The sequence below is a fragment of the Ambystoma mexicanum genome, chromosome 1p (assembly GCF_040938575.1).
Source record: "Ambystoma mexicanum isolate Mex_15411 chromosome 1p, UKY_AmexF1_1, whole genome shotgun sequence".
Classification (NCBI taxonomy): domain Eukaryota; kingdom Metazoa; phylum Chordata; class Amphibia; order Caudata; family Ambystomatidae; genus Ambystoma; species Ambystoma mexicanum.
The window spans coordinates 527529309-527539244 of record NC_090921.1 but is presented as its reverse complement, the minus strand read 5'-3'; the positions used below and the strand labels follow the sequence as shown (position 1 = coordinate 527539244).

The window sequence follows — 9936 nt, the reverse complement described above, 5'->3', positions numbered from 1 at the left end:
GCTCTCCCCTTACGAAATCATTATGGGGAGGCCCGCAAATGTTTGGTGTGCACCTCAGCCAAAATGGCTGAGGGGATTCGAATACCCTGTGCTCATCATTTACTGTAATCTTTTAATCCAAAAATTGCATTTGATTCATCAGCAGGTGCAGGAGACGTTGCCAATAAGATACACTGGCCCAGGACACGCACTGGAGCCAGGAAACTGGGTGCTAATCAAAAATTTTGAGCAAAGGACATCATTAGCAACCAGATGGCGTGGGCCCTATCTGATCCTCCTAACTACGCAGACGGAAATTCGGGTGGATGGGAGGAAGGCATGGATACACGCGACACATGTCAAGAAGGTCCCACCACCGCTTGAAAAACTGACTGATCGGGACGACCAGAAAGAGACAGCGGTCCCAGAAACGAAAGAGACGATTGCCAGTTCTTTGCCACAAAAACTGCCTGATCCTGAAACAAAGCCTGAAGAGATTGCTGTGAAAGAGGAAGGACAAATAGCGCCCCAACATTGTCCAGCATATCCTGCATCACTGCTGGCCGACACCAAGCGTGTACCACTTTGGCGCCCACCATCTATTGCCGCACCACAGCCTGAAACGAAATTTGCATCATCACGTGGGCGCCCGCCATCATCTGTCAGAGTGCCACAGGCAGACTCCGAGTTTGAGTCTGGAAGTGCATCCGCACTATTCATTGATCACACAATACCAGGAGCAAGGCGATACAATTTGCGGTGCAGGAAAGAGGAGTGATCAAACCTGCATTCCTCTCGATTTTCTTTTTTGTTGCCTCTGTTTCCTATTCTCGGATGAAGTAGGAACCGGAGGCCTAGAGGAGAGCGTTGTGAGGGTTGTGCAAATCGGACAGCCCAATAATCGAGACTCCTCAGTGCTAACACAAAATCCATGTGTCCTGAACCCGTACAGACAAACGGGGCGCACATGGTATGAAGGCAATTGATAACTGCTCTGGAGTTCTTTTGAGCAAATGTGCAGACCCACAGAGATCTTGCCCAACGTGTAGCAATCCAGGCTGCTAAGAACTGGCAGAAAAGACTATTGACATTATCGAATGTATTGACATTGGAACGAATGCAACAACGAAAGACATTCACGACAAACACTGCAGAGGAGAAAGGACCGCGAGAGAAAATGCCGGAACCAGCTTTTGCCTCCTCCTGCACCACTGCTGATAATGAATTAAACATAGAAACTGAATGATTACACAAAAAGAGTTATCGAAACAATTGTATGCTAATTCTAACAATAATAATGTTTGTAATGAGCATAATAGCCCCAGTAATGACAGCACTGGTATTATGTTACCTGGAAGAAATGCACCCCTTAGGAATTCTCTTGCCCATAATAAGCAACTCCACCACTGAAAGCCCTGTTCATGTAATTACTTACACTCTGTCCCCAATGGAAGAAAGACATAGAGAAGGTTATGGGAATAACACATTACTGCAAATAATGAATATGAAACATTCAATTTTGAAAAAGAATAACTGCTAGGTGTGTGCTCATTTGCCACAGCATGGTGGCAAAGGAATAGGTTGGTACGTGCAGCCACTAACATTAAGTTCTGCATGCAGTGCATCTCTGAGTACATTATATTATGGAAAATGGAATAAAAGTGAAACTGGTCAATTAGATAGCACAAACATGAATGAATTTGAGGAGATAATTATGAGACCCATAGGTTGCTCCATATTTCATAGAGCACGAATGATAATGCCAAAAGCTACGCCTAAACCAATGCCACAAGACAGATTGTTTGTGCCGGAAAAATCATCAGTAATCATATTTCATGTGAGATCAGAGGGAAATAAAGATGCAGTGCCTCCCTCCTATACAGTAAACTACAGCCATGTTCTGTTCCTTTTTGTTTAAAGAACAAGGGCTCTTATTCAGTAGGGACATTCACTAGATGTATGAATACAGCGATTCTTACGAGGGAAGTAGAACCAGTATATGTAGGTGACCCTGTATATTTTATATGTGGAGAAAAAGCGTATCCTTGGTTGCCTAGAAACTGGGGAGGTACTTGTTATTTAGGACTTTTGTTCCCAGGAGTGTTTCTTTTAAAAACAACGGATATAGCCAAACTATCTAGATCTAGGCCACGAAGGAGTAATGAGGATGGATTAATAGTAGAAGACGTAGCAAAATCATTTGTACCATTTCTGGCCCAAGCAATAAACTCCTATAATATACGACAACCATCCAGAATCTATCTGTCATCCAGATATATTATACAACATGACATTAGAGAAGAAAGGGATTAGATTAATGACACTTCATAACAGAATGGCTCTTGATGTAATCCTGATTGATCGTGGCGGTGTGTGCAAAATCGTGGGATCAGCGTGCTGTGTATTTGTAAATGACTCCTCTCCCACAACCTTTGAAGCGATAAAAAAGTTACATGTCTTAAGCTCTGAACTCCATACCCAAGAAGGAGGTTGGGATATGGGCTCAAGGTTCTGGTGGTTATTATATTCATGGGGATGGAAACTATTTGTGATCCTAGTAGCAGTACTAGGAATATCCATGACATGTTGTTGTTGCAGACACTGATTACCTTTGATATGCACCGAACTTAGTAAAGGGTGTGTGCAGATGATAGAAAAAAAGAGCACTATTAAATTGAATACCCATGGAAATGAGGAAACAAAGGCAGGGAAAGAATTCATGTCCATCAATGTAGATGACAATGAGGTGGAAACTAAAAATGCACAATATTCAGAATCAGAATCTGAATCAGATACTTGGTCAGATAAGGATGCAATGTACGGATGAGACGTTTGGCATACGGCCAAAAGGAGGGTTTTGTCAGTCCAGAAATTCTCGATCGGAAGGCAATATACTTTGTTGGCCGTAGACCAACCGCCTCATGTGTTTAGTAACAGGAAGGTGTAGAAAAAGCTCAACCATAGTGCGGCCATTTTAAAGGTGACTGAAATTGCCATTTTGTTTTCTTTCTGTCTTCTCTAACGTTGCATTTTTGCCTCATGTAAAACTGCTTTGCTGAAATATTATTCTGCTTCACTGGCGCACAATGAAAGGCCGCGATCTGCATGTTGAAACATAACGCAGTAAACCAGACAAAAATGCCCGGTCCCTCCTGCGTATATCCTTGAAGGATGAGCAGTGAGGCATTTTAATCAGAACAGCAGGTGCCAGCTAGTCTGGGAAAGCACAGTAGAAACTCTAGAGCAAACATTAAATGACTTGAATTATGCTCTTCTTTGCGGCCCCCCTTCCCTGAGCCCGGTAGAGCCCTGGAGAGCAAGTTGACCCCCCGTTACACAAATGGAAACGAGGAGATAGCAAGGCCTGGAATGTGTCTCTCCCTACGCACAGCTTGCTTGTAGAAACAGAAGCATTGTGTTCTTTAAAACACAGACAATGCCTGTGGGCTTACAGAATTGCAAACTGTTACAACTCGTCACCATTGTCAATCATCGTGCCTAGTTCAAAGGAAATGCAATAGGGGCGGTATAAATTGTGACACTACTGGTTAATAGATGCTTGTTTTGTACATCTGTAACTGTTATACGGATTTTGCCCTCTTGCGTCCCCCAAGGTATGGGGCGTGGGACCAGTTGGCCAACTGAGACTATTTGCTTTGCAATAAACCCTAGATTTTGGGAATACAACCTCGTGTCTGGCGTATCAGTTTGTGTGTGGTGATTGTGCCTTGTTTCTACAAACAAGGGTCCCTCAGGGGCCCCTTCAATATCACCCTCGAAATTGCCACTGCACTCGGTCAATTACCCATTGAAAATGGCAGCACTCAGCACTTACCCAGTTTCTGACCAACTGGGTGCATCTGGAGCCAATATGTCCCCGCACTTGTCCTCCTCCCGCTCCCCTCTCCAGTACCGTCTGTGCACTTGCACGATCTGAATGTACCATGCCTTGAAGATCATCTATCTTTTCTCCCCGGTCTCCCCTCCTTGCATGGTGGCACCTCTATGCTCTTGGAAAAACTGCAGAATCGTTGTCAGACCTATTTGTGGTTATCTACACTGATAATTGTATTATATGCACTTACTCTGCCTGGGCAGACTGGTTATCCTTCAGAAACACATTGAATTACTGTTGTTTTTTCTCCCCTGTTCCCTCCCTCCTTGAGTGCTTTGAACCACTTGCCTTGTGTAAAGGCGCTTTGCAAATAAACATTACCATACCATACCATAAATAAAAGTAACTAGCACAACAAAGTATGCAGTTTATTACTTTGTATATGGCCTGATCACGAGTGGGTTCCTATGAAATATAGCAGGTTTACAAATCTGTGAATATGAAGCAAAGGCAGACATTAAATAATGTTGAATTGAATTTGAATTTGCAGTTATTTTTGTATTTTATGTGACAGCAGAAGGTGTTTTAAAACAAAACACTGAACATAAGATGAAATGGAAGCAGATGCTGGGCAGAATGCCCAATTACGCCTGTAATCTACATTACTCCCATTTTACATTTACTCGCTATTGATGTGGGAACCTTTTTCCAGGGTGAATTGCCGTACTCCTTCTCCCCTCTGAGAGGCTTATAATGCCTCTAATCTCCGACTGTCCTTAATTCTTCGGTTTGTGTCAGGATAAACGAAATAAGAAGTGGGCTTTGTCTTCTTTATCTTTCTATGGTATGGAAAGCAACACTATTTGAGGCTCTTCTCCGTTGCAAACGTTTTGGGGGTTAGAGGGGTCTGCCGAAGGGTAGAGCAGCCATCTAGAAGACGTAAGGGGAAAGGTTCACTTGAATGGAATGATAGTCCCCAATTTGCATGCCTTCCTGTGGGCCATGGTGATGGCCCAGCAGTCTTGGATGGAGAATCGCTTAGAGTCCCGTAAAATCAGGAGCCGGGTGCCCCAGGAAATTCCATGTAATCCGTGCTTGGAGTGACAAAGGGCTTCCATACAGCGATTGTGATTTAAGGACAGAGGGAGCATGCACAGCTTTGGCACTCTAAGGTATTCTGCAGGGGCTGTCAGTTGTACTTAGGGAACTGGGGAAAGGCAACTCAATGTTGAAAAAAGGTTTCTTGGGGGGGTGGACCCCACCTCAACAGTAAGTACTGGGATGATGAAGAAGAGGAACGTGAAGGTAAGGAGTTACATTAAACACTGGTAATAGAGCATATTGAGAACTAATGACACATGTGCAGGACCCTGATAACAGTGTCTCTGTTCTTAGGACTTTGCCAAATCTCTGAAACTGAGCTTGCACATGGGGGGTTCCCTTGGCTCTTCCCACAGCCCAGTCCTCTAGAATTCAGATTTTCAATATATTCATTAAAGACAGTCATAATTCTATTAAAGACACAGAGGAAAAGGATTATGCTTCTCTTATACTTTACTAACTTGAGCAGCATAACAATAACAAAACCATTTGAACAATAAAGCGAGAAAAAACTATATGTTCCATGAAAATAGTCTTTTGTAGTTCACTTGTTATTGGTCCTTAAACAAACACGTGACCTTATTCCACTAATAGTCCATTATCACATCCATAAATCTGTCCACCATCTTAACAACCTTTTCTTTCTTTCGCTGGTCATCCATTTTGGATCCCAACCGGTAAACGCTTGACTTTTATCGAACTTCACACTGACGCTCATGTTCCCGTCTGTTTGTTATCTCCCATGAAACCTGAAAATAAGCAACATTTTAGATCTCTGGTCTCCTAGGGTGGGTAATCGTGTTGCATGACAGAAAGACATCACATAATTGCATAATAAATTATGACATCATATTATATATTTTCACAATTAAAAAGGGTGCGATAATCCTTTGCCTCTGTGTCTTTAATAGAATTATGACTTTCTTTAACGAATGTGTTGAAATTCAGAATTCTATGTCAAGACGCATATGCTCGGATTATGCTTGTTTAAAACGTACTTACCATCAACGTTGTCACCTTTTCCACTGGTTTGAAGTAAAATGTCTTGAATGTGGACTCATTTGTCCAATCCGTTGCCTTTAATATATCCTCCAGTCGGGAGCCCACACTAATTGCCTTGGATGCCATTGCTCCTCTCGCTGAGTGAGTGCCATATAGTGTAATGTCAATGCCTGCCTGGCTCATTACCCATCTCATCCATCTTGCCAGAGTGACTGATGCCACTGCCCCAAAAGGTCTCCTCAGAGCAATGAGCAGCTGAGATACCCCTGCGGGCCGATTGTCTTGTGTCCTGTTTATATATGCTTGTAAACACTGTACCAACATAACTTTGGTTGACCATAACGTGTGAATGATGCATAATCTATTGTTCTTAGATTTGTTTTAGTTCTCCTAGATATATAAAACATCACTCCTGCGAGTGTAAATGTTTTCCTATCAACCTCTAATGCCCTTACATCAGATACTGGTTTGTATGACAGTAAACATAATGGCATTATCACTTTAGCCGATAACTCCTTCCTGGATAGCTCATTGTTCTCCGGCCATGTCGTGAACAACTTTAATACTCTATCTACATCCCACAACTGGTCGTATTTTACCTTGGGAGGTCTAATCAGTCTGACACAAATTTCCGTAGTCTACATATCAGTACTGCTTAACCTCCTAACTATATGTGTATGGCTGAAATCGTTGAGCGGGCAATATTAATGGTTCTGTATGCCCTGCCCTGTGCTGCCATCTGCACCAAAAAATGTGCTACATGCACTACATCTGTACTAGCTGGATGAACGTTCCTCTCCATACACCAGGTATGCCATTTCGACCATGGTGACCTGTATGCCTTTCTGATCCCTGGATCCCACGATACCTCAATAATGTATTCAGCCTCACTCGATAGTCCTGGCCTAGCCCAGGCTCCACTGAGATCATCCATGCAATAAGGCTGAGGCTGCCTGATCTCACTAGAGGATGGTTGCCCCTGCGCCAGGTCCCGAATGATGGATCCGATGATCGGCACTACAATCAGGTTGTCGTACGCCTTTTCCAGCAGGTATGGATACACGTTGTCTCCTCACCTGAGCCAGAGTTCTCGCTATCATTGAGAACGGCGGGAGGGCATATTCAAAAATTGGGCCCATTAATTGCAGAAATGCATCAGTTGCCTCGGCCTCTGGTCTGGTATCCAGCTGAAAAACCGCTGTAATTGTCTGTTCAACCTCGATGCAAAAAGGTCCCTCTGAAACGAGCCCCACCTCGACAATAGTCTTTGGGACACTGTCTCGTCCAGCTTCCGATCGCTAGCATCTCTTAAGAACCTGGAGTTCCAGTCCGCTACCTCGTTCAGACTGCCCGGCAGGTATTCTGCCATCAACAATATCCTTCTCTGGAGATATAAGTGCCAGAACTCCTTTGCTAGATCCACTAGCATTTTGGACCATGTGCCGTCTAACTTGTTTATGTATCTCACTGCGGACACGTCCATCTTGAGGAGAATGCAACATTGTGCTTTCGCCTGTGTCCAACATTGCACTGCAAACGCGCCTGGCAAAAGCTCCAGGCAGTTGATATGTAGATCCAATTCTTTCTCTGACCATCTCCCTTCAGTCGTCAGATTTCTGTACCGGGCTCCCCAGCCCCATCTGCTGGCATCAGATTCTAGTATTAGATTCAGGGATGAGCCACCAGTCCATCTCCTTTCTGACCTCCTGAGACAGAGGTACTTTCTGTTTGTAAGATCCGCCCTTCCTGGCATGTTGTATTTTGAATCCCTTTAGGGCTCTGTAATGGAGCAGACCTGAGAAAATCACCTGTATTGATGACGCTAATTGTCCCATTAGCCTGGCTATCTCTCAAAGCGATATTGCTTCTCTGGCTAGAGCGTTCTTGATCTCCTTTTTGATGTAATTTACCTTGTGAACCAGTAGACTCAGTGTACCCCAAGGGGTGTTTAGCCGGAATCCCAGAAAATCCATAGACTGTTCTGGTTTCAGTATTGATTTTTCCCAGTTTACCAGGAAACCCAGATGTCCCAGCAGCTCCAGAGTGGTGTCTACCTGTCACTTGATCGCCTCTCTGTCTTGACACATTATGCAAATGTTGTCTAAATAGATAATCATACGTATCCCCTGTTCTCTTAGATACGTTACTACTGGTTTCATCACTTTTGTGGAATAGCATGGGGCTGACACCAGCCTGAAGGGTAAACATGTGAATTCCCATATCTGCCCCATCTATCGGAATCTTAGAAATGATCTTTGCTCTGCAGCAGTCGGAACCGTCAGGTATGCATCTCTGAGATCTATCCTTACTAGTCTATCGTCTCGCTGCAATATGTCTCTCAGGAGATGAATACTCTCCATCTTGAAGTGTCTGCATAGCACACAGCTGTTCAGTTCCCTTAAATGTATAACTGGTCTAGGCTTATACTTCCCGTTGACTAAAACATATTGCTCCCCACACCTTCTGTTTGATCGGAACCTGTCTTATGGCCACTTTCTAGACCAAGGCCTTCATTTCTGTGTCTAGTAGTTCCCTGTATGCTGCATTATGTTACAATGCTTTCATCTTTTTCCGGGGTTTCTGTTATACCCTCTGAAAGATGTGGTCTTGGGGATTCTGCTCTAAGTTTATTCCTGGCCTCTTTTGTTAAATGCGTTCTCAGCCGTTTCCTTAGATATAAGGCTTTTTTCGCTGGTGGAGCCCACTCTGCAGAATGCTTCTGCATTGGTGTATCCGGGTCAGAATCCTCCCTGGCATCTTCCTCTAGCTCGGTTTTCTTTTTCTTAGAAGCTCCCTCTTCACAAGAAAAAGCTATCACTTCCACCTCCTCTGAGGATTGCTCTTGCCACCTGTCAGCCTCTTCTGTGCTCTCTGAGGATGTGTCTTGCCACCTGTTCACTCTCCTCTTGGACTTCACTGCTTTTTTCTCTTTTTTCTGTGGCATGCTGAGGGGGGGGCTGGGCATGTTTAATGTTACAGGCTCTCTTTCTTTCCCCTTTCTCTGTCCCATGTCCACTAGCCCCTCTGAGCTCCTATATACCTTGAATGAATTTTAATCAATCCTCCATAATGGTCAATAATCTGACCCATACCTGAGTGGTACCTTTTCTGGCTCACTTGTGCTCTACCCTCTTCACTGAAGCTGGACATTGTAACCTTCACCTCAAAGGGATTTGCCACAGATTCAATAAATATATATTAATATATACATGCAGGTTACTTGGGCCTGTACCTGTCACAATCAATACACAACAGTGTGCGCAGTGGTCCAAAATATGGCTTATCTTGCCAACCAGGTTTTACTTGGGACTGTGACCGTCAATTCTTTGCTTTTATGCAACTTATTTCACTTTGCCACCAGGTGGCGATGTTCCACTCCGTCGAGTGATTCACAAAGCAGGAGCTCACCACTTCAAATGTCGATGCGCATACTGTGCTCTAATCCCGTCATTGCCTGCAACGAAACGCTGTCGGGCTGAGTGAAAATAATTCCTTGATATGAGAGATTGCCACTCTTGTCGCTGAGGGCTAAAATGTAGACCCGGCTTGACAGAGAGCGGTGGTGCAGTGGAAATATGTCTTACCGACGCACCTCTCCGTTGTTGTGTCTACTATGTCCCCTAATGCTGGTTCCGTCTCCTTCCTCAGAGGGTCTCGACCGGCAGATCAAAATGATTCGCACCAAAACACTCTGCAGATATGCTCCGCCTTAATAACTTAAATCGATGCGCTTGCGCGAATATTCCTATACGGTTGCGTTGCTTTTAAACGGTTACATGCAATGATAACTAATTAATTAATAACTAATGAAAAAATTACAAATACAAAATAATGAATTCATTTTTTGTTGTTTTTGGGGGCTTCCCTGTCCCCAAAGCCCCCCCTTTTTAATAATACTTTTACCCCACCCCCAAAACCACTATTCCCTCTCACAACCCCATTTTTAGTTTTTTTCAAAATTAGGTATTTTGGCATTAGTTGTTTTTTCATTCGTAATTTTTTCATTAGTTGTTTTGTAT

At 43.7% G+C, this 9936-nt stretch overlaps 1 long non-coding RNA gene across 1 annotated transcript in view; it reads right to left on the bottom strand.

Annotated features, from left to right (window-relative positions):
- Window positions 1–5350: 5350 nt before the first annotated feature.
- Window positions 5351–9936, bottom strand: part of LOC138525092 (uncharacterized) — a 96614-nt gene continuing 92028 nt past the window's right edge. Inside the window, exon 2 of the long non-coding RNA XR_011283369.1 lies at window positions 5351–5664. This is a non-coding gene — a long non-coding RNA (uncharacterized lncRNA). The remainder of the gene's footprint in view (window positions 5665–9936) is intronic.